The following is a 25,894-nucleotide window of genomic DNA, read 5'->3' as shown; positions in this document are numbered from 1 at the left end:
GCGGTCAACGGCTTCTTTGCGGGCCCCGCCGCAGCCGACCCGGCTCCTCGGTGGAGAGAAGATGGTGGGCCGGAACAGCGCCATCGCCGCCGGCGTGTGCGGGGCCCTTTTCATCGGTTACTGCATTTACTTCGACCGCAAGAGACGAAGTGACCCCAACTTCAAGAACAGGCTGCGAGAACGAAGAAAGAAACAGAAGCTTGCCAAGGAGAGAGCTGGGCTTTCCAAGTTACCTGACCTTAAAGATGCTGAAGCCGTTCAGAAATTCTTCGTAGAAGAAATACAGCTTGGTGAAGAATTACTAGCTCAAGGTGAATATGAGAAGGGTGTGGACCATCTGACAAATGCGATTGCTGTGTGGACAGCCACAGCAGTTACTGCAAGTGTTGCAACAAACTTCCACCACCAGTGTTCCAGATGCTTCTGACTAAGCTCCCAACAATTAGTCAGAGAATTGTAAGTGCTCAGAGCTTGGCTGAAGATGATGTGGAATGAGAAACAAATGTCAACATAATGATCTCAATTAAAACATATTTTTAAAATCTTAACTCAGAAGATGATCGGCTCTGGGGGAGTAAGGGCAGATAAGCTTGTTATGGACTGTCCTCCACAGTGAAGTCTACCAAAGTTAATTTTTACTTTGTGTAGATCCATTTGTCTGTTTTATTTATTTTTCCCAGTGAAGTGTATTTTGATAGAGAGCTTTTCATTGTATAAATACACTACGAATTACTGAAATTTGCATTTTGTTTATTCTTAAAATGTGTGATTAGAATGTACATATAACATCCCATTACTTACATTAAAAATACCCGGTGCTCAGTTTTGAAAGATAGGCCCCAAAAAATGTAGAAGAAAACTGAAGAATATACTTGTTTTGCTCTACATCAGAAAGTTGGCTGGAAACTTGTGTTGATCAAAACTGAGCATTAAGAGATTATTTTTTTCCATTTAATCTCTTAAATATGTGTAATGTGCTGCTATGCTATAATAACAACTTCACCCCCTCCCTTGAAATGTTTTTTTTAAATCAATGGGTTTGATGTATTCTGGATATTTACCTCCTTGTATTTTAGATACATGTAGTTGCGGATAGCACCAGGAATTGGATGTCTGTACATTCTTAATCTGGCTGAGTAAGCTTTACCAGTTAATGTCTGCCCGCTTGCCTCATATATAAACTGAGGAAATGAGTGTGCTAATTCAGCTTCTAATTCCTTTGGTTCTGTGCAGTATTTTCAAATCCCTCTTTCTGAGGGAAATACCTGTTTGGGCAGCCAGCCCTTGCGTTTTTTTAACTCTGAATTTCGCATGCTTGCCTGACTTAGTATTTCTGGTTTTTTAAAAGGTATAATGTGTTGATTTTCACTGAAATCATGGTTCTGTCACTACTTTTGTAAATTAACCTGAAACGTAACCTTCACGGTAACTGGGACAATATACTTGTAAAAGTGTTTGTTCCCTTTTGCTTTTATCCTCAGTGTACCTCCTTAATCCCCTACCAACCCTTATCTTGTATGAGAATAAGGTGTAACTTTGTGGCTGAAGACTTGAATGAAGATAATGGGACCTTTTATTCTCTAAATAGTGACATATTATCTTCAGCCACAGATTAAATATCAGACCTAAGAATAAAGATCCTTGGTACTTAAAAAAAAAAATAAAAATAAAATGTCCCATTAGTCACACTGGCAGTCCTGTTATCAGTACAAACATATATCAAATCATCATTCCTCCACCTTTAATGAATATGTTATAGGTTAATTTTATCTGAAACACTGGGGGGAAAATAAAATGTTCAATTAAAATAAATCCAGCAGGATTACTGTTTAAGCCAGAAACTACTAAGAGGAATTTGGAAGGGGCAGTTCCTTCCCCTGCTCTGGAGGAAATGAGACCACCACTGAGTCAGAGTTGCCTCAGAGTAAGCTCTTTTCCATGGCTTGGCAGTTTAAGGGGAGAAGGTTCAAACCCCCACATTAGGGTTGAGGCAAGGACGTGGAGCCAAAAGAAAGATGAAAAAAACAAAGTACATCGCCTTTCTATCTCCTCCTGGCTTTTTGTCATCTAGAGAGAATTTTTAAAATAAGCCAACCCTGGTTCCTGTTTATCTCTTTCCTCTCATGTTCCTGTAACATAAACAGGAACAAGCAGCACCAACTGTGCTCAGAAATCTCCTTAGCTATATAACCAGTTTCATTTCTTACAAATTCTCCAGGAGATAATTTAGCTAAGCTTTCCACTACTATCAATACTTAACAAAGATTTTCCCCTTTTCTATTTTCCAATAAGATGTTCCTCATTTTCTTCTGAACTCTCACTGGCAGAGTTCTCAAAGCCCTGGTTTCTACCAAGTCTGTTCACAGAAACGTAGGCTTTCTCCAACAGGCTTTTCTTTTGGCAGCGCAGGAAGGCTTGCAGGATCTTAGTTCCCCAACCAGGGATCAAACCCAGCAGTGAAAGCACAGCCAAAAAATAAAAATGTTAGAAGTCTGTCGTGCTTCAGTCCATGGTGTCCCAGAGCTGGACACAATTGAGTGAGTGAACAACATGATATTAGTTATAGGTTTTTCATAAATGCTCTTTTATCAGGTTAAGGAAGCTCCCTCTGTGGCAGACAGACTCTAAGATGACCCCCAACGATCTTCTTCTAATATTTATGACCTTTTATCATCCCCCACCTCGAGACTGTCTCTGGGACCTTTGAATTGTTTCTAACCAAGAGAACGTAGCAGGGACTTCCCTCATGGTCCAGTGTCGAAGACTCAGAGCTCCCAATGCAGGGGGTCTGGGTTCCACTCCTGGTCAGAGAGCTGGATCCCACATGCCACAACTAAGACCACAGGCAGCCAAATTAAAAACAAAAAAATTTGTTTTTTTAGAGAATATGGCAAGTGATAGGATGTCATGCCTATTATCACATGACCAGAGTCTGTTTTGCTAGCAGACTTTCTTAAGATATCCTGCTGTGCTGTCTTTGAGGAAGTAGCCATGTTGAGAGCCCCATGTGATAAGGAACTGAGGGGTGGCCGACAGGAGCTGAGGCAGCCTCCAGTCAACAACCAGTCAAGTCCCTCAGTCTTATGATATAACCACAGGGAACTGAATTCTACTGATGTCCTCAGTGAGTGTGGAGGTGGATCTTACAGTCAGTCCTCCAGATAAGAACACAACTGACATCTTAATTGAAAAAAAAAAAGGCTTGCAGAGACTCCAGTTAAGGTATGCTTGAAGTCCTGAGCCACAGAAATTATGAGATAACAAATGTGTGTTGATTTGGGGTGCTAGGTTTTAATCACTTATTATGTACCATAGAAAACTACGTTTAATCCATTCACATTTATTATGAGTGGATTTGTTTACCATTTTTCATTTTTTCAATGTGTTTCACATCTTTTTCTCTATTCCTTCCCTTACTGCCTTTTATTAAGTATTTGCTATGACCCATATAAATTATTTTGTTCAATCTCAGTGTAATTTTGAATTATAGTGATTTCTTTAGAAATTATAATCTCCACCTTAACATATCATGATATACTTTGGATAAATACTAATTTAATTCCAGTAAGCACAGAAAACTTGCTCTGATAAAGTTTTGTCTCCTCTCCTTTGTGTTATCATATATATTACATCTATGTATATATTATAAAGCTGACAATATAGTGTCATAAATACTGATTTATATCAATTTCTTTTAAAGAAGTTGAGAAAAGAAAAAAAACATACTTGAGCCTTTCATTTTAAACTTTGTATTTAGCAGTTCCAGTCCTCTTTCTTCTTGTGGATTCAAATTACCACTTCTGTCATTTCCTTACTCCAAGAGTTCCATTCCCTCCCCCATCCTTTGTCCAATTATTCACATGAATATATATCTGTAGGTGTTATAAGCTCAATACAATAAATTCATTGTCTTATGTAATTTAAATCAGATAAGATAAAAATACATTTATTTTTCATAATTACCTTCATCTTACCTTTCCTGGTGCTTTCTTTCATGTGGATTGGATAATCTGGTGCCATTTCTTTTCAGTCTAAAGAACCTGACTTTAATATTTCTTGTTAAGACAGCTCCATTTTTTGAATTAATGTAATTGGAGGATAATTACAATATTGTGATGGTTTTTGCCATACACCAACATGAATTGGCCACAGGTATACAGGTGTCCCTCCCATCCTGAACCCCCCTCCCACCTCCCTCCCCACAGATCTGCTATTAATACCAATAAATTCTCTCAGGGTCTTTATCTGGGAATGTCTTTGTCTTCAGTTTCAAATCACAGTTTTGCTAGATATAGGATTCTTAATTATCAGGTTACTTGGTGGTTTCTGTGTTTTTAGCTTTTCACTTTGAATATATCAATGCTTTCTGGCCTCTGTTTTTTCTGATGAGAAGTTAGCTGTTATTCTTATTGGGTGTAGGTATGTATATGTTTAATATGCATGTTTTCCCTTATTGCTTTCAAATTTTTCTTTGTCTTTTGTTCGTAATCTTTTGACCTTAATGTGTCTTCGTGTGGATCTCCTTGTGTTTATCTTACATGGAGTATGGTATGTCTCTTGGGTGTACAGATTAATATTTCTCATCAAATTTGGGAAGTTTTAAGCCTTTATTATTTTTTTTTCTGCCTTTTTTTTCCTTTCCTCCTTTTCTGAGACTATTATGCATATGTTGGTATACTGATGGTGTCCGACAGTATCTGAGTCTCTGTTCGTACATTTTTTATCCTTATTTCTTCCAGTTCTTCATACTGCATAAACTCTTTGAACTATCTTCAAATTCTTTCTTCTGCCAGCTCAATTCTGCTATTAAGTCCTTCTACTGAACAGGTTTTGGTTTTTGCTTTATATATATGTATTTAAAGACTTCATTGTCTTAGAAAAGTTTTAGGTTTTCAACAAGATTGAGAGGAAGGTATGGAGGTTTTCCACACTTACATCGTCTCCCCCAATTATCAACACCACTCACCAGAATGGTACATTTTTTACCAAGGATGAACCCACATCGACACATCATAGCTACAAAGTCCACAGTTTTCCTTAGTATTCACTCTTGATGTTGTACATACTATGCTTTGAACAAATGTATAATGACATATATGGCTTCCCAGGTGGCACATGGGTAAAGAATCCGCCTGCCAATGCAGGAAACACAGGAGACAGGGGTTCGATCACTGGGTCCGGAAGATCTCTTGGAGTAGGAAATGGCAACCCACCCCAGTATTCTTGCCTGGATAATTCCATGGACAGAGGAACCTGGCAGGTTACAGTCCATGGGGTTGTAAAGAGTCAGACATGACTGAGCAACTGAGTACACATGCACATGCCATATGTTCATTATTATTACAGCATACAAAGTATTTTCATTGCCCTGAAAATCCTCTGTGTTCTGCCCGTTTGTCTCCCTACCCACCCCACCAGCTGCCACTAGGTTTTCTTGTCTCTGTAGTTTGCCTTTCCCATGTCATATAGTTGCAATCAGCCTTGCATCATTTATACTCCCACCTAGTTCCCCCCAGTAGGTGCAGAATATTTTAAACAAAATTATAAATATATCATTTCGCCTGTAATATTTTGACTATATCACTAAAAATAACTTCATAAATTTCATAATTATAATATCATTTCTAAAAATAATAATAATTCTTACCATCATCAAACATCTAGGGCGTGTTCACACTTTTCTAGTTATATTATTATTTTTTCCTTAACAACTGAGGTGTTAAACCAAGATACAAAGAGACATACTTATTGATTTTTTTTTGCTTTGTCTCCTAACTTACTAATTTTCTCTCTTTTGCGTTTTTCCCTCTTGACATTTATTTGGTTAGAAATCAGCCTTCACTCCTACTACAGCTTACCTACAGCTTCCTGTCTCCTCCCCTTTGAAGTCACAAAATTCTAAGTTAAGATACTAACATTTTCTTTGAAACTTTTTTCTCTAATTATTTGGTGCCTTTAACAACTCTGTCTTCAAAGTTAGGTTTCAAGAGTCTAGGAAAACATATCCCTTCATAAGGGGGTCTATAACCCACTATCCTAACTTCATTAACTCACTCTAGTGAGTTAATATTCCCTTTATATTACAAGAAGCAGAACTGTCTGAAAATAACACTGAGCACTCGTGGGTAGCCTGAATAATGAACCTGGGGTTCCTTCTCCCAGTGAGTGGAGCTGCAAGAAGTTCCTTTCTGGGACTTCCCTGCTGGTTCAGTGGCAAAGACTCCACATTCCCAATGCAGGCGGCCTGGGTTCAATCCCTGGTCAGGGAACTGGATCCCACATGCCACAACTATTAACAAGATCCCACATGCTGCAATGAAGAACCAGTACAAATAAATAAATAAAAATAAATATTTTAAAAAAGAAGTCACCTTCTAAGGGGATCAATGGTGTTTTTAACACTTGGCAGAGGAGACTGTAATTTGCCATGGGCCCCCAGGTCTCCAGTTACTGGGCAGTTAACATTTCCAAACACCTGCAACGTATTATCTCCTGCTGCTGCTGCTGCTAAGTCATTTCGGTCATGTCCGACTCTGTGTGATCCCATAGATGGCAGCCCACCACGCTCCTCTGTTTCTGGGCTTCTCCAGGCAGGAATACTGGAGTGGATTGCCATTTCCATCTCCAGTGCATGGATGCATGCTAAGTCACTTCAGTCATGTTCAACTCTGTGCAACCCCAGAGGGCACCCCACCAGGCTCCTCTGTCCCTGGGATTCTCCAGGCAAGAATACTGGAGTGGGTTTCCATTTCCATCTCCAATGCATGCATGCATGCTAAGTTGCTTCAGTTGTGTTCAACTCTGTGCAACCCTACAGACAGCAGCCCACCAGGCTCCTCTGTCCATAGGATTCTTTAGGCAAGAATACTGAAGTGGGTTGCCATTTCCTTCTCCTGTATTGTCTCCCACTACATAACAAATTACCCCAAAACAAGAGGATTGAAACAACTCAAAGCATCTCAGAGTTTCTGTTGGTCAGCAACCCAAGCACAGCATAAGCTGGGTCATCTACTTTAGGGTGTCTACAAGACTGCAATAAAGATGTTGGCAAGAGTGGGGCTCATCTGGACTCAACTAGGAAAGGATCTATTTTCAAACTTACATTTTTTTTTAGCAGGATTCAGTTCCTTGAGGGTTGTTGTACTGAGGGCCTCAGACCCTCACTGGCTGTTGGACAGGGGAAACCTCTCAGTTCTTTACCACATAGGTCTCTCCAACATGGCAGTTTGCTTCATCAAAGACAGTAAAGGAGTTTCTTAGAAAGATGAAAGTCACAGACTTTTATGATCTACTCAAGGAAGCGATGTCTTTTCCCTTCGCCATAGTCTTTTGGTTAGAACTAAGTCACTAGATCCATCCCACACTCAAGGGGAGGGGATTTCACAAGTATGTGAATACCAGTGGAGGACCATTAGAGGACACTGCAGGAGTCTGTTCACCACATCCTGTCAACAGCTGACACTAACCCAGAATGCTTGGTGCCTAAGCAGTTTGTCTCTCCTCATTGATAAGGTGGCTTCCCCTCCCTTTGTTTTAAAAAAGGGTATTTGGCTGCACTGAGTCTTGGTTACAGCATGTGAGATCTAGTTCCCTCACCAGGGATTGAACCTGGACCCTCTGCATCAGGAGCCTGGAGTCTTAGCCAATGGACCATCAGGGAAGTCCTGGTAAGGTGGCTCTTGCACTGCTTGCCTTACGATGAGAGCAGTAATGTGGCAGGATCCCTCCACTATTCCATGCTCCCACCCTGCCTGCCCAGAAGGGTGCCCAGTTTGCTTGTTTATGGAAAGAAGAGGAGGAATGGGACTCGTGCCCTCTTTTTACTTGCTGACGCTGAATTGAAACCTATTTCTTAACCTATAGCATATGGTACTGTGGTTTTCTGTTGAGTCCTGGTGAACAGGTGGTGACCCTAAAGGGACCCACTCTGCATGACAATCACATCTGATTTTCCTCTCTCAGCCTTTTTGCTTCCTGAGTCATTTCACCCCTGAACACTGCTTTCTGGCTGTTTTCATGGCTTCTGTCTGTAGCCTGAAGGACAGATTCTGCCCATCCTTTGCTCACCAGCCAATTCTGAAACCCTAGTCTAAGCACAAGATGTCTAGGAGCATGGTTCTGACATTCTTTATCAACTTTCTTCCACACCACCAGCACACGCACGTGAGTGTACACACACACACACCCGCGCATTCTAGTGGGAACTGATAGCTATAGTCCTATGTATATACTCCCTTAAGTACACACATATGTATCTAACAATATATACATCAAACAGTCTTCATGGTTCCCTATACTATTAACGCACAAACTAAATCATGCACTCTTCCTTAATTAGTATTTCCTTTTCTACTAAGTGTAGATAAAATCTCCAGCTTTATTTTTCTATTGTCCACACCATGCAGCATTCAGAATCTTAGTTCCCAGACCAAGGATCGAATCTGTGACCCTGCAGTGGAAGCACAGTCATTTGTTTGGGCAAGGGTGGGCCGGGTGAGGCAGCGGCGGGGGGGGGGGGGAGCGTTGTTTTCAATAAGGTTTTTGTATTTTTATTTTTGGCCACACTGCATGCCATGTGGGATCTTAGTTCCCCAATCAGGGATCAAACCTGCACCCTCTACATTGGAAGGCAGAGTCTTAACCACTGGACCGCCAGGGAAGTCCACTTAAATTCAGTACGGCACCTGACACACAATAAACACAGAATAGATGTTTAGCTCACTTAATGCTCACAACAACCATAAGTAGTTACCGTTGTTTTGTTTCAGGGTGAGGAAAATGAGACATAGGTGGCAACTGAGGAACTGAGTACACTAATATATTTGACTTACTGGATTAAATATACTAAAATTATTTTCACCTTTTTTTCCCCACTGAATATGGCTACTACAAAATATTAAATTGCACACATATGCATTCTACTTCTATTGAACTGTACTCATCTAGATAACACAAATTATCTCCACACTGCCCACATCTTACTTAATTCAAAATGTTCAACTTTGACTAATTTCAATTTAGATTCTAAATGTATTAATAATTAGGGGTGGGTGCACTATGCAGCTTGTAGGATCCTAGTTCCCTGACCAGGGATCAAACCCAAGTCCGGCACTGGTCTAACCACTGGACCACCAAGGGATTCCCTAAATGTAAATTTTTAATTTTTTAACAGCTTTCTTGAGATGTAATTTACATACCATATAATTCACCCATTTAAAGTGTATAATTCAACACATTTTAATAAATTTACAGAGTTGTTTCAACCAGCACCACAATTTTTGAAGATTTCCATCAGCCCCCAAAGAAAGCCCTTATCCATGACCTTCCCCCACCTAAAATCCCCCAATCCTCTGGCAACCACTATTTCTATTTCCATGGATCTGCCTATTCTGGACATTTCATAGAAATGAAATCATTTGTCATCTTTTGTGTCTGGTTTCTTTTACTCAGTATATTTAAGACTCAACTAGGCTGTAACACTTATCAGTACTTGACTTTTTATTACAGAGGAATATTCTATTGTATGAATATATCATGATCATTGCTTAAAATTTATATTTTAAGGCAGGACAAGAAAACACTAAATTTTCTGTTTGGATCTCCACCCTCCCCTCCCTAACCACATTCTAGAAGTGTGAGAGAACCTCCTCTTTCATAACATGCTATTTTCTAAGTGTGAAATAACTTGCAAGAATGACAGTCAATCCCAGTCTTGCACTAAGCATTTAATAACATCTAGCTGCAAAGAGGAGAGTGAAAAAGCTGGCTTGAAACTCAACATTCAAAAAACGAAGATCATGGCATCTGGTCCTATCACTTCACAGCAAGCAGATGGGGAAACAATGGAAACAGTGACAGACTTTATTTTCTTGGGCTCCAAAATCATGGCAGATGGTGACTGCAGCCATGAAATTAAAAGACGCTTGCTCCTTGGAAGAAAAGCTATGACCAGCCTAGACAGCATATTAAAAAGCAGAGACATTACTTTGCTGACAAAGGTCTGTCTAGTCAAAGCTATGGTTTTTCCAGTAGTCATGTATGGATGTGCTAGTTGTACCATAAAAAATCTGAGCGCCAAAGAATTGATGTTTTTGAACTGTGATGTTGAAGAAGACTCTTTAAGGTCCCCTGGACTGCAAGGAGATCAAACCAGTCAATCCTAAAGGAAATCAGTCCTGAATATTCATTGGAAGGACTGATGTTGAAGCTGAAGCTCCAACGCTCTGGCTACCTGATGCAAAGAACTGACTCATTTGAAAAGACCCTGATGCTGGGAAAGATTAAAGGCTAGAGAAGGGGACAACAGAGGATAAGATGGTTGAATGGCATCACTGACTCAATGGACATGAGTTTGAGCAAGCTCCAGGAATTGGTGAGGGACAGGGAAGCCTAGCGTGCTGCAGTCCATGGGGTTGTAAAGAGTTGGACACAACTGAGTGACTGAACAACAACAAAACTGCAAATTATTACATAACCACCAATACCCAGGCCACCTCATCTGACTTTAAAAATAAAGTGAAGACACTTTCTCGTTTTTATTCAGTCTACTTTGTTTATTCAGCCAAAAAGAATCAGAAAAAAACAGAAAGACCATACCCTCCCCTCACTCCACAAGAGCCATGCATTAAAAGCAAGTATCCTAACTCTTGAGGCCCCTTATTAGTGTAATTTCTAAATATGCCCCACCTGACTTCCAAACCTAACCAGCTCAATACTCAAAAGTCATGCTGTTGTTTAGTTGTGTCCAGCTCTTTTGCGACCCCATTGACTATTGCCCGCCAGACTCCTCTGGCCACAAGAGTTCCCAGGCAAAAAGACTGGAGTGGGTTGCCATTTCCTTATCCAGGGGATGTTCCCCAACCCAGGAATCGAACCCACGTCTCCTGTATTGGCAGGTGGATTCTTTACCATGGGCCACCAGGGAAGCCCCTAAAAGTCATAGTAGCATATTAACTAATGTTCATAGCCCTCTACAGTATTCTGTTCCATACCGGTATTCAGTTAGTATACACTAGTAAGCCATCGGATAAGGCAATGAAACCCCACTCCAGTACTCTTGCCTGGAAAATCCCATGGACGGAGGAGCCTGGTAGGCTGCAGTCCATGGGGTCACTCAGAGTCGGACACGACCGAGCAACTTCACTTTGACTTTTCACTTGCATGCATTGGAGAAGTTAATGGCAACCCACTCCAGTATTCTTGCCTAGAGAATCCCAGGGATGGGGGAGCCTGGTGGGCTGCCATCTGTGGGGTCGCACAGTCAGACACGACTGAAGCAACTTAGCAGCAGCAGCAGCAGCAGAAGCCATACTGCTTGCTAAAGAAAACAAAATAGCAACTGATAAACAGTAAAATAAGTGATATAAATCCTAACATATACTCATTAGCAAAGTCTAGGTTAACACAGGATCTATCAACAGAGGAGTTCCTGTCATTGCAGGAGACACGTTCATGGTACCAATTGCCAGTTCAGTCACAAGCTCCGTGGCTAGGGTTGTACATTCTTCATTCTACATTTATAAAAATCATCTCTTTGTTAAATCCTCATACTGCTAAAATTCCTAAACAATATATTTTTTGGCTTCTCCTTTGTTCTTATTGTTACTGTACTGCTATTCTTGCAGTAAACAGTTGTGCAGTGTTTTCATATCTATAAATGCCAAGAACTTAAAATATGAGGAATAAACAGAATGAAGTGAGGAAGTCTAGACACACTTTTTTGTATTTATTTTCATTATTTTTGTTTATTTGGCTGCACTGGGTCTTAGTTTCAACCAGGCATCAAACCCAGGCCCCCTGCATTGGGAGCCCCCAGGAAGTTCCTGGATACATTTTTAACATTGCTTTTAAATCTTATAAACATTAATCTCGTGGATCTGAGAGGGAACAAGGAAACAATGACATGCATCATAGTCTGAAACACATGATACTGTACAAAAACTATGACAAGTAGTAATGCCTTTAATACTGTGTAAGATTCAGTTCAAAGTAAATAGTAATTGGCTTTTCTAATACCTAAAACAAATGATTTTGACAAAACTCACCTGTGGCTTATAATTGTTACCAATGTAAATACTGGTTCTAAAGCTGTGTGAAAGTTAAAAGTACTCGACACATTGTCAGTGCTCAGAACTCAAAATTAGCAATGATCACAAAGAATTTAAAGAGTATTATGAATCAGATTCACACAACAAAGTATCTGCTCTAAAACTCTTGAAATAAGTATTATCATAAAATCAACAAAACATTGAAAAGGTGCCATAAGAGTCTTAGTCCAACTTTTTAATTTTACTGGAGTATAGTTGATTTATAGTATTTTATTAGTCTCAGATGTAAAACAGCAAAGTGAATCAAAGTGAAAGTGTTAGTTGCTCAGTTGTATCCAACTCTTTGTGACCCCATGGCCTGTAGCCTCTGTCCATGGAATTCTTCAGCCAAGAATATTGGAGTGGGTAGCCATTCCCTTCTCCAGGGGATCTTTCTGACCCAGAAATTGAACCCAGATCTCCCTGATTGCAGGCAGATTCTTTTACTGTCTGAGCCACCAAAATCCCAAGCTCCTGATTTATCCTCCCACCTCTAACATTTCCCATTTGGTAACCATAAGCTTGTTTTCAATATCTGTGATGATTTTCGTTTTGTAAAAAAATACATTTGTATAATTTTTTAAAATTAGGTTCTACATATGACTGAAATCATCTCCGACTTCTTTCACTCAGTATGATCATCTCTAGGTCCATCCATGTTGCTGCTAATGGCATTCTTTTGTTCTTCTTTATGTCTGAGTAACGTTTCATTATATATACACGTACCACATCATCTTTATCTATTCCTGTCAATGGACACTTAGTCTGCTTCCATGTCTTGGCTATTGTAAATAGTGTTGCAATGAACACTGAGGTGCATGTATCTTTTCTAATTATGAGTTCTGTGGAAATATGGCCAGGAGTGGGATTGCTGGATCATATGGTAGTTCTATTTTTAGTTTTTTAAGGACCCTCCACACTGTTCTTCACAGTGGTTATACCAATTTACATCCCCAACAACAGTGCAGGAGGGGTCCCTTTTCTCCACTTCCTTTCCAGTATTTATTGTTTGTAGCCTTTTTTTTTTTTAAGAACTAAATATTTTGTATTTTATTGGGTATGTATTCACTTTTTTATTTTACCAATTAAAGTACCCTTTATTGGCATCTTCTCTCTTTTCATGTCCCTACTTTTTATTTTTAATTGGAGGATAATTCCTTTACAACACTATGTTGTTTTCTGTGTTTATAGACTTTTTGATGATGGCCACTTGTCAGAATGGTATGAGGGAATACTTCCCTATAGGTTTGATTTGCATTCTCTGATAATTAGTGATGTTGAGCATCTTTTCACGTGCTTTTTTGGCCATCTATATGTCTTCTTTGGAGAAATGTTTATTTAGATCTGCTGCCCATTTTTTGAAAAGTACTACAGAAGGAGAAAAATGCTAGGTCTTATAAGGTAGGTAAATCCTTTGATTCTTTTGTCTAAACTAGGTATGAACCTTGGGATGGCCTGCTCTGTTACTTTTGCATAGTTACAGAAAAATTAACTACTGTATTCTAAATACAATTTTAAATGCAACAAAATAGCTTTCAATCCTGGATTATGTTGCTAAGAATTATCTGTGAATGCATACTATAGTACTTCACTTCTAAAATTCCCAGGCACTAGAGAATTGAAATTTCTCTATGTGCATGACACAGAAACATCAGTGTTACTGTAAGATTTCACATTACTCTCTAGAATCCTCTAGAGGATTCTGGGTGTGAAGAAAACATCACCAGACGCAAAGTTGAAAACAGCAACAAAGCCCTGAATAGATATGAAGATTCTGTCAGAGGTTCACAGGAGAAGCAAGTAGGGTAGGGGTAAAGGTGGTGGGGAGAACGGGAGAGACTGCGCAAACTGGACTGTATCCAACAGTGCTCTGAGACTACGGAGGGAGAGGCCTGAGTGGAGTCAGGCGCCGCAGAGAAGCCTAGGGAAAGGCCTCTGAGGACCCCTGGACGACAGTGTGAGAAGAGGGGCGTTCAGTGGCGAGAAGAGGGATTGCAGAAGCCAGAGAGGTGAGAACTGAGGAAACTAAAACGTATACCATTTCTTTCATTGCAGAAAAGGGAAGACTGTTGCTACATAGGTCAGCAGAGTCAATAAACGCTTTGTTAAATGCTGATTTGAAAGCAAAAAAGAGGAAGCACAAGAGGGACTAATAATCTTAAGAAAAAAGATGACTATGAAGACAGTAACTCTAAAGGAGTTATGATCAAGACAAAAGATAGTTTGGAACTGGTTATATCTCCAGAGAAATACTTCAGAACTAGCTGTCTGTTTTCCAAGCTATGAGCACAGATTCCTGAAGGGAATACGTCTGTCTTGTTCACTGGTATCCACGTGACTGAGCACAGTGCCTAACATAGTCTTTTAATAAAAGTTTGTTTCTGATGGACTCTCTTTTCAGTATTTTGGGAGTACATGCTTAATGAGTGTCCTCAGTGGTCTGTGGCCCACCTCTGTTAGTACAAAGAGAAAGAGTAATTTCCATGAGCAGTTTGTAAAGATTTTGGCTTCCCTAGAAAGTACTCAGTTTGACAAAAGAGAAGGATTCCTTTGCTTCTTTCATCAGCTAAAAAGAAGACTGTAGAAAGACTTTCTCTCCTCACATTTTAATGGGATCACATATGGAATCCCCAAAAACCTAAGTGCACAAAGATGCAGTTGTCTATTTCTCTGCAAATGGTCTGTTCTTCCTCACAAATCCCCCATCTATAAACTTAGGACCATCCACTGGACAAGATCATCAAGAGCCTTGTAAGCCATTCCAAAGAGATTTAGATTTTACCCAACAGGTGAAGGATAAAAGTCATCATTAAAATGACTGAGTAGTCAGATGACAAGAGTTTTGAGTCAGAAACATCACCAAAGACATAGTACAGAGGAAACACTGGGAGTGGGGCAACAGAGTGAGAACAAATGCTCAGATAAAGGTAGGGAGTCAGCGGCTACTATCTAGGAAAGACCTGAAATGGAACAAAGCAGAAATGGAAGGAGAAGGCTAAGATATTTTAAAATGTCAGAAACTGGCAATTAATTAAATGGGAGGGATACAGGAGAGGAATAACATAATTAACAAAATAGTGAAGCACTGAATATCAATAGCAAAGAAAATACTCTTTAAAAGAAAAAAAAAAAAAATCTCATCCTGGTAGTTTCACATCCTGAGTCAGGCTCTTCATCTGAATCTTTCTGTAGTTCTCTGTGGGAACAGGGAGAGGACTTTAGGACTATCACTTTGGGGTCATTTCCTAAGCAGCAGAATTCTTAGGATGAGAGGGAAGACATTCTAGTTTCTCAGGGATTCACTGAGGTGAATCCTCAGGGTGTGATCAATGACAACACTGTGTTGACCCCAGACCAAGGTCTGAGTATGAGAGATACACTTTCTTAAGTCTGATAGATAAACCCATGAGCTTCTGGACCCTACCTAGTCCTCCAGTCCTAATCTCCTTAATCCTTCATCTGAGTTCAGTCATGCCAGCACCCCTAGAGTAAAGTCTGAGACCTCAGCAACAAGAGAAGCAGAGGTGGACTCACTGAGGCAGCCAAAGAAAAGAGGGAGAAGGGGAAAGACAAAATAACAGAAGATCTGACTCTATCACCTGAGTAGTGCCTTTAATTCTCCCGTGTTTTCCAATAATCAGATCTGCCATCTTCTTTTAATTTTATTTTTAAACTTTACAATATTAGTTTTGCCAAATATCGAAATGAAGCCGCCACAGGTATACCTGTGTTCCCCATCCTGAACCCTCCTCCCTCCTCCCTCCCCATACCCTCCCTCTGGGTCGTCCCAGTGCACTAGCCCCAAGCATCCAGTATCGTGCATCGAACCTGGACTGGCGACTCATTTCATACATGATATTATACATGTTTCAATGCCATTCTCCCAAATCTCCCCACCCTCTCCCTCTGCCACAGAGTCCATAAGACTGATCTATACATCAGTGTCTCTTTTGCTGTCTCGTACACAGGCTTATTGTTACCATCTTTCTAAATTCCATATATATGCGTTAGTATACTGTATTGGTGTTTTTCTTTCTGGCTTACTTCACTCTGTATAATAGGTTCCAGTTTCATCCATCTCATTAGAACTGATTCAAATGTATTCTTTTTAATGGCTGAGTAATACTCCATTGTGTATATGTACCACAGCTTTCTTATCCATTCATCTGCTGATGGGCATCTAGGTTGCTTCCATGTCCTGGCTACTATAAACAGTGCTGCGATGAACATTGGGGTACACGTGTCTCTTTCCCTTCTGGTTTCCTCAGTGTGTATGCCCAGCAGTGGGATTGCTGGGTCATATGGCAGTTCTATTTCCAGTTTACAGCCACTATGGAGAACAGTGTGGAGATTCCTTAAAAAACTGGAAATAGAACTGCCATCTTCTTTTTCTTCAGGAACCAATCAGGGGATTTCCCTGGTGGTCCAGTGGTTAAGACATTGCCTTCCAACACAGGGGGTGCAGGTATGATCCCTGGCTAGGGAGCCAAGATTCCACATGCCTTGCAGCCAAAAAAACAAAACATAAAGCAGAAGCAATATTGTAACAAATTCAATAAAGACTTAAAAAAAAAAGAAGAAGAAGAAGAAGAACCAATCAGAACTCAAATCTGCATTCCGGGAAACAGGAATTTTCAGGAAGCCCAGGGGTATCTTTTCAGGACCTTGGAGAGCAGAAGGCAGTTGCTCCTGAGGAAATCTCACATCTCAACATGCAAAGAAGATAAAGAATAAAGGGTAGTGGAGTTACCTATGGAGAGCATACAGGTAAGGTACAAAGACCTGGAACATAAGATCCAAAAGCACCTGAACAACTCTCTTCAGCTGCTTACCTTAAAATGAGGGAATTGAGACTTTTTCAATTTCCTTGGAAGAAACACATACAAAAAGTACCTTTGGTTGATGGTCCTAAAAAGAGCATTACAAACAAGAACCAAAATACCATAAAGGTAAAGAATCACACCCAGGCAGGATAACACAAAGAGCTACCAACTCAAGGTTAGTCCTTGGGTCTCCTGACACCTGTGCAGCACTTTTTTCTTTATAGCTGTTGAGTGATTTAGGATCTAGATTCTCCTTCTGGTGCTGCCATACACCAGCTGTGTGACCTTAGGCAAATTACTCTTTCAAGCCTTGATTTCCTTCTTTGAACTAAGGCTTCCCATGTGTCAAGACACTATGAGGTGACGGGAAAACAAAGACAATTTCTGTTCTCAAGTAGCTCCCAGTCTAGTGGAGGACAGATATAAAAACATCAATAATTCAAGAACACTGTAAAAGTACAGAAGTATTGCAGAGAAAAATGTTAGTAACTTGGAAGTGGGAGCAAGATTAGGAGGAATCCAGAAGAAACAACAAATATCTAACTGCAAAGTAGGGCACTAGATTCAGGGAACTGCAAATAACTTAGTTCTGACGGACGGTACGTTGGCAGTGAGGAGAACTGGAGTAATAAAGCCTTCCACATACTGCTGTTTTGGAAGTCAAAGGAGTCAAAGCACTATTCAGGTAAACATTTAGCTATGTACTATGCCAAGAGCTACCCCATGAGGAAAAAATTCCTTAATTCAACACGCGTTTATAGAGTACCATCTATATACTCACTGCACTAGGAGCAGACTCTTCTCCTTTTGGTCCCCTCCCTAAAATACAGCCAGCTTGAAAACCAAGTTCTGCACCCTTTCCTAGGAGGTAAAAGTGCCTCTTCTGTCCATATCAAGCAAGGGGAGTGGAGGAGCGCTTGACAATCCCATGATTCCTCTACTGAAGTGTCACTCAGATTTGAAAAGAGGCTTTGCCTACAGACAGAAGGATGCCAGATATGACCTCTGGTATGACCCCTTGGCACCAAGTAATCGAGCAAGGTGGTACGATGACACAGAGCCAGATGATCAAAAGTGGCAAATTTCCCAGGCTCAGCTGACAATGAGAGCATACATAAAAGTGGTTAGAAAAGTCATCTTTATGTCTGTTTTCAACTTCCTCTGCTTAGTACCAATTCTCCTAGCTTCCCAGAACCAAATATGTACATATGAATGAGTAGCAGCCAAGGCTCTATTCTACAATCTGACTAGTCCACTGACCAACTCAATGTCTACACCGAGCACCTCTGGAAATCGTAATGTCGTGGAAACTTCTCTCTGGTGAAGTGTCTAGAGATTCCAGTGAATTTTTAAAAAAGATTTATTTCTGTATTTGGCTGTGCCAGGTCTTCACTGAGGCATGGGATGCTTTAGTCATGGCATGCGAACTCTCAGTCGTAGCAAACGGGATCTAGTTCCCTGACCGAGGATAGAACCAGATCCCTTGCAGTGGGAGCGCAGTCTTAGCCAGTGAGCCAGTGGACCACCAGGGAAGTCTCGACAGCTGTGAATTTTATTTCTATTATACTGTACTGGGTTGAATAGTGTCCCCTCCCAATTCATGTCCACTAGGAACCTCCGAATGTAATTATTTTTGGAAATAGGATCTCTGTAGGTGTAATGAAGTTAAAATAAGGTCATACTGGACTAACACGGGTGTTAGTCCAAAGACTGACATTCTTATTAGAAGAGGGAGTTTTGGACACAGAAACACAAACACACACACACACAAAGAACACCTTGTGACAGTGGAGAGAGGGAGACTGCCAGGGAACACAGGACTGCCAGCAAACCCAAGAGCTAGGAGAGAGGCATGGATCAGATTCTCCCTCAGAGCCTCCAGAAGCAATCAACCTGACCAACACTGATTTCAGTTTTCCTCCAGACCTGTGAGAGAACAAATTTTGTTCTTCTAAGCCACTAGCTCATGAAACCTTGTTATACCAACCCTAGGACACCAATATATACCCCCCAGAATACACGTTTTCCTCCTACATGCTCTAGGATTTAGGATATTTTCCATCTTCTTGGACAGAAAAGGATAGATATCAATGCTAGTAACTATCTCAGCACATGGAAAGGGGTACTGGTGAGAGCAGCAGAATGACTCAACAAATCAAAACAGCAACTTCACAGGTGATGTAATGGGCAAGGGAATTTATTTCTGAAGGCTCTATAGTGAGACCTTTTAATTTCTGCAGTAGTTTTTAAAATATCTACAAATTCTTTGATACTCCAGAGGGGGAAAGAAGGACAGCAGTTAAGAATTTCTGGAACTCAGTAACACATAAGTCGTGCAAGAGAGGGAAAAACCTCAGGTTGTACATGTTGAGCTCCAGATGTCTTAGTTTCAGGAAAGCGAGATAAGCCAGAAACAAATTTTGAGAATCTTTAGCATACAGATTTGCAGATCTCAAATGAGCTTCTCTGGCCAAATGCATAAGAATGAGCTGGGGAAACACATGAAAACATAGAGTGCCAGTAATACTTAAACTCTACAGTTAAAAATTTACTATTAGTAAGAGACTATGATAGGGGTCTAGATGTAAGAAATAGTCAAATATCAATTATTTCTTCTTTATCCAAGCAATGAAGCACGTGGTTTACTTATTAGAAATTGGGTGGGGGGGGGGGATCTCCATGCATAACAGCCAAAAAAAAAAGATAAAAGAATCTGTTTTTTAAAAATGAGGAGCTTATTGAAGAAATAAAACAAGACCTGAATAAATGGAAGGCAAACCAAATTCCTGACTGGGAAGACAATATAAAAAATGCCAACTATACCCAAATTAAATTATACATTAAACCCCTTTCTGTTTAGAATCACAATAGGTTTTTTTAATTCCTTTGAGGGGAGAGAACTGTGAAAAAAAAAAAAAAACTGATTTAGAATTTATATATGGAATACATGTCCAAGAACATCCAAGAAAATTCAATGAAATAAAATCTGTGGTGTTGGTGTAAGAGACAAATAGATTAGAATCAAAAATCCAGAAACAGATCTCACTATGAAACAATTTCAGGTGTGACAAGTGTGAAATTTAATTCAACAAAAACAGGATGATTATTTAATAAATGAAGCTAGCACAATGAGCCATCCATCCAATCCATATAACACACGCTATTCAACAAAAGCCACTAGCCACACGCGGCCACTGATCAACTAAAATGTGCCTAGTCTGAACTGAGATTTGATATAAGTGTAAAATACACACTGGATTTCAAAGACATCGTTTAATAATTGTTCAAAATAAATTATATGTAAAAATAATATTTTTATATAATGGGTTAAGTTGGTGAAATAAAATATACTATTAAGATTAACTTCATCTGTTTTTACTTTTTTTTTAATGCGGCTTGACTGAAAACTTAAAATTACATAAGTATCTTGCATTCCATTTCTATTGGACAGCACTGCTCTAGAGAAAAATAAAGATCTTCCTTTTACATCATATACTTTTAAAAATTTATTTAATTTCTACAACTTTTTATTCATGGAAAATTTCAAGCTACATCATATTCTAAAAAATAAAGATCTAAATGTAAAAAATAAAAAAACATTGTAGGAAAACGTAGGAAAGTAAATTAGAATCTGGAGTCAGACTGGATTTCTTAATGAGGACAGTATGTCATGTGTGGTATGTATGTATAAATTGATAAGCAAAAGACAGACAATGCAACAGGAAAAACAGCCAAAGATTGGAAATGCACAGAAAACAAACCCCAGTAACAAACAAATAACAACAAAAAGATGCTCAAAATTACTAAGGAAGAAAAAAAATATGATTCAAATAACCAAACATCTCTTTTCTGGCCAGAAAGAAATAAAAACATAGATAATAACCATCTCTTCTGGGATGTGGGAAACAGGAAAGCTCAAATACTGCTGTCAAGGTAAATGTAAATAATAATAGCCTTCTTAAAAATCAGTATGGAAATATTCATAAAAATTAGTACTACAGCTGTTCCCCATGGATACCAAAATCCACTGATACTCAAGTCCTTTCTAAAGAATGGCAGCTCTCCACATCCACAGATGAGGAGCCCACAGATACAGAGGGCTGATGTAAATTATAGCCTTCAATCCAACCTTTTTCACAGTAATAAATCCACTAGCACATAAGGACAAATGTTCAGAGAATCTTTTAACACTGTTTATGCAGCAGCAAAATTAAAAAAAAATTTTTATAAAGGAAATTAAGTAAATGCCCATCTGCTGAAAAAAAGGCTGGAAAATGTACATTACCTACAGAACAAGATCTGTTATGCAATCATTAAAAACTTTTAATGAAAAATATTAGCAAAAAATTTAAAATATGAAAACATCAACACAGGCTCCACTGTAAGCAAAGAGGTCATCTCATTACATGCTGGTGTGGGCATAAATAGGTACAACCTTATGGCAAGGAAACTGAAAAGACGATTAGGATTTTAAATTTCCATGCCTTTTCACAAAGAAGCTCAGTTTTCAGGAGTTTGTCCTACTAATACAGATGTTATGACAAAATAAAGATACATGTGCAAATATGTCAAATAATTATGTTGTACAACCTAAACTAATACAGTGTTTATACGTCAAGTATTATCAGAGTAAAAATGAGGGAAATAGATATATTACAAGTATGTCCACTATGGCCTTTAATAAGACTTGGGGGATATTCCCTGCCAGGCCAGAGGTTAAGACTTAGCGCGTTCACTGCTAAGGCCTGGGTTTGATTTCCGGTTGAGGAACTAAGATCCTGCAAGCCGCGTGGCCAAAAAGTTAACACCCGGAAAGGCCCTAAATGTCTTATTTAAACAAATGGCTGAATCAATCATATGTCTACACAAAGAAGTAATAATGTAGACTTGAAAAAGAACAAAGTAACTCCAATGTTACTGAACGGGAAAGATAAAAGCCAATGTAACCTATAAAAAGACTGTAATTAAAATTTTTCATAACTAAAAAAAAAAAAAAAGGTGGGGAAAAATTAGATGCTTTGCCTTTTTCTGAGTTAGAATTTCAGAAGTATGGACAGCTGAACTCTTTCCCTCCTCAACCTACCATATCGTATATCCGACCTCCACCAGTTTCCTACCTGCAGTGCTGCAGCTGCTGCTGCTGCTGCTGCTGCTGTCGCTTCAGTCGTGTCCGACTCTGTGCGACCCCACAGACGGCAGCCCACCAGGCTCCCCTGTCCCTGGGATTCTCTAGGCAAGAACACTGGAGTGGGTTGCCATTTCCTCTCCAACCTGCAGTGCTAATACCCGCTTTTCCTCTATATGACTCAGCAGTTCCACAAGATCCTCTATATAAAAGATATAGCAGATATATCGTTCCCTGATATAAAAACAATATTAAAGTGTATATTTAAAATTTTTGAATTATCCTTCACATTACTATTACTTATTTTTGCATAAATTATAGTAATATAGTAATATTTACTATATAGTAATTATTTTTGCATAATAGTAATAATATTTTACTACTATTATTCCAGCATATTCCTGTGCTGGAAATCCTTTGGTCTAAATCAACACCACAACTCGATGTTATTCCACCTCTCCTGAACTACAATCCCTTTTTTAGACAAGGAATACTTTTTCTTGTTTAAAGAATGTACTTGTATCTTATTAGTATATTCATAATTCTCACGTGATCAAGTTTCACAGGTCATAAAAAATACAAATTTGTGTTAAGATCTCAAATTTTCTTTATTATTTTGTGTGTTATCATATAGACAGATGAAAATAAGAGATCATAGCACTGGGATCACCCTCTTTCTCAATTATTCTCTCTTGAAAAATACCGAGTACTTCTTTATTGTTCTATGTAAGGGCTCAGCAAACTATGGTCTGCCACCTGTGTTTGTACAGCCCACAAGCTAAGAAATGTGTTTATATTTTTAAATGATTGGGGGTAAAATAAAAAAGAGAATAAATTTTCAAAACAAGTGAAGAATTTATATGAAATTCAAACTTCAGTAATGCTCACCATTTAGTATAATCTGATGCAATTTTCATACCACAAAGACAGTATGGGCAATATCTACCCCTGGCCTATGACAATAATGCCCTCTAAACTGTATTTTTATAGTATAATAAACTTCTAAACTATAATTTTATAGTTTTACCTATTCTTCCTCCCTTTTCTTCCGTACTTGGCATGAAAGTTAAGTAGCTCAGTCATGCCCGACTCTTTGCAACCCGTGGATTGTAGCCTACCAGGCTCCTCCCTCCATGGAATTCTCCAGGCAAGAATACTGGAGTGGGTTGCCATTTCCTTCTCCAGGGGATCTTCCCAATCCAGGGATCCAACCTGGGTCTCCCGCATTGCAGGCAGACGCTTTAACCTCTGAGCCCCCAGGGAAGCCCTATTGGGCATGACGTCCCCTTAAAAATCTATTACTCGAGGCCAACACATTCTTCATACTCCTAGGCAATGTCCTTGCTCCTGATAATTTCCTTAGTACCACATCTGTTTTTACAAACAGAAAGCCAGAGTAAAGTGCTAGCCAACACCTTAAAAGTTACAAATCATAAACCAGAACCAAACCTCACCACTCTCCCCATAAAGCAAGGCTAAAGAGGCTGACCACCTAGTTAGTGGCTTTCACTACATTCGAATTGAGGCAGTCCGTAAAATAGAAAACGTACTGCTTCTAAAATTCCTAACAATCAAATAACAATGGGGTGGAGAAGAGTTAATGTAATTTTATCGAATTTAATCTTCAACCACTGGCTACTGAAAAAAGAAAAGTGAACAAAAAGCAAAGAACAGTGAAGAAAAAGCAGATCAACTGTACTTAGCATGTCTGACTCTAAATCTTCATACCTCCCATATTAGATATTTTCTGCAAGTAAATAAGTTCCTGGCTCCCAGGATGCTCTGAGGTTAAACACTGCACAGTGTTTGTAAACAGCATCACAACTTACACAGGAACAAGCTGGGCCATATGGCCATTTCCCCTCGAAGGGGACACCAAAATTTGCTTATTTCTTTCAGTCAGCATTCTGTATGCCAAATATTGGGGGAAGAGGGGAGGTGGGCTGCCTTTTCTACCAGCCGTGTCTGCGCTTAGAGCACTAACTCCTACCCAGCCGCATCACCCATTTACCCAGCACCCACCCTCCGCAGCTCCATCAACTCCGCACCTCCTCCCAGTCTCATCACACCTCCATCAGCAGACTCTTCCAGCCTCAACTCACCCTCGTCCTCCAAAGTCACAGACCTGCGAAGCTTCCAGCAACAGGAGAGGAAAGTAAGGAGGTAATAACGCAGGAGTCTGGAGTCTCCATACAAGCACTATCTACTCTTGGGGAGAAACTCAAGTCAAAGCTCCCAAACTGGAAAAAGACAGGATTCTCTCGCATTCAGAACCCGAGTTCAAGGCGCGCTCACTGCAGTCGGGCCCCGAGCAAGGAGCCGAGGATGCGAAGGTGAGCAGCAGAGTCGCAGTACCAGCTCTTTCGAGGCTCCCACTCCAGCGGAGACAGCAGGTAATTTCCATAAAGCCCGCCTAGAAGGGACAAGGTAAGGAATATCCGAAGCCCAAAGCAGGACTGAGCTAATCCTTGAATGTTAAAAGCCTAAAACTCAACTAGTCGGAAATGACGTGCCAGCTGAGACCAGCAGGACCGCCACATTATTGGCCGCCGACTCGGCGAGCCACCTTCTCCCGAGACTGGCCAGGAGAGAGGAGAAGTGTAGCTCAAAGTCCGCAACCCGCCCCTGCTCCGCCCTCGACGGCTCCCAGCGCCACCTGGGAACAACCGAGCCAGGCCAGAGTCCGGGCGCGGACCCTGGGCGGGACAGTACCGCTTGCCCCGGCGCCCGTAGGCGCCCTGAGGGCAATGGGCTTCAGCGCTCCGGCACGCGCATGCGCGGCTGTCTTTCTCCAGCGGATTCCTCGGGTCACCTGGACGACCGCATTCCAGCCACCTGCCCCTCCGGGTCTCTTCTTGCCCCTGACTCCTCCAGCTGGTGCTCACCTCCGGCCCCCCGCCTTCTTGTTCGGCAGGCGCCGCTAGGCCCTCCCGCTGTCGCCCGCCTACACCCCAGCTTCCACTGACACGAGCCTCTCGGCGAGGCTTCCGCTTCCGGCGAGTATTGTGTGTCGCGCTGCGGGGCGGGGGCGGGGGGAGGAGGAAGGAGGGAGGCAGCGCTCCGGCGGCTCCGCGCCCCGCACTCCCGGACCCGAAGCCGGGAAGGTAGGTGCTGTCCCGCCGCCGCGCCGGGACCCTGGGGCCTGCCCCTGCCCGCCGGCTCCGCACGCCGCGTCCTAGCGCCCCGCGACTGCGTCACCGGCCCCCCGCACGTAACCACAGCTGCCTCCGCCCGTTTCAGGCCCGGGCGGACGTTTTGCCGCCCCGGCGACGTCAGCGCGTCCGGCGTTGCTTGGCTACCCCGCCGTTACCCCGTCCCGCTGCCGCTCGCCTCCCCGGGTGAAACTGACGCCGTCACCGCGGGTCTCGGCTGCGTCATAGCGGCGGGCATCCCATCTTCACGTCACACCTTCTCACCTGGACTCGCATCCCTCCCTCCCTGCCAACAACGACGTTTCCTCTCCCCCCTCTCCAGCCCCCCTGCGCCTGATCAGGCGGGAGAAGATGGAGACGGGGGTGGGACCGAGTTGTGGACCACGCTCAGGAAAGGGGCGCAAGGTGGGACCCCCGACAGTGGTAGAAACACAATGAGGACCTCTCTGAAGTTTGTCCTTCTACTGAGACACGAGGAATAGGGGGGAAATGACCCAGGCCTCACTAATGCTGTAGCTCCAAGCCCTCTCCCCATACTTCCCTAACCTTTTCCCCCATCTCTCTCTAACGCTACTTTTTCGCCAGTCTAGATCCATCCTGGTCCCTAACTCAGCATACAATTCAACTCATCTCGGGTGAGGCGACCATCTAATTTCTAGATTAGGAAAAGGGAAGGGGTACTCGTCGAAGTTGGATTCCTGTAGGTAG

General features: G+C 41.1%; 1 protein-coding gene and 1 pseudogene across 1 annotated transcript in view; one reads left to right on the top strand and one right to left on the bottom strand.

Annotated features, from left to right (window-relative positions):
* The window catches only part of LOC133236940 (BOLA class I histocompatibility antigen, alpha chain BL3-7-like), a 41,625-nt gene extending 17,406 nt beyond the window's left edge, over window positions 1-24,219 (bottom strand). The window contains exon 1 of the mRNA XM_061399242.1: window positions 24,137-24,219. The gene's annotated coding sequence lies outside the window, so the exon portion shown is untranslated. The remainder of the gene's footprint in view (window positions 1-24,136) is intronic.
* Window positions 62-16,679, top strand: LOC133236949 (mitochondrial import receptor subunit TOM20 homolog; annotated as a pseudogene).
* Window positions 24,220-25,894: the final 1,675 nt, after the last annotated feature.

Source organism: Bos javanicus, chromosome 23 (assembly GCF_032452875.1).
Source record: "Bos javanicus breed banteng chromosome 23, ARS-OSU_banteng_1.0, whole genome shotgun sequence".
In the NCBI taxonomy this organism is placed as follows: Eukaryota; Metazoa; Chordata; class Mammalia; order Artiodactyla; family Bovidae; genus Bos; species Bos javanicus.
This window is presented reverse-complemented; position numbering and strand designations above follow the sequence as displayed.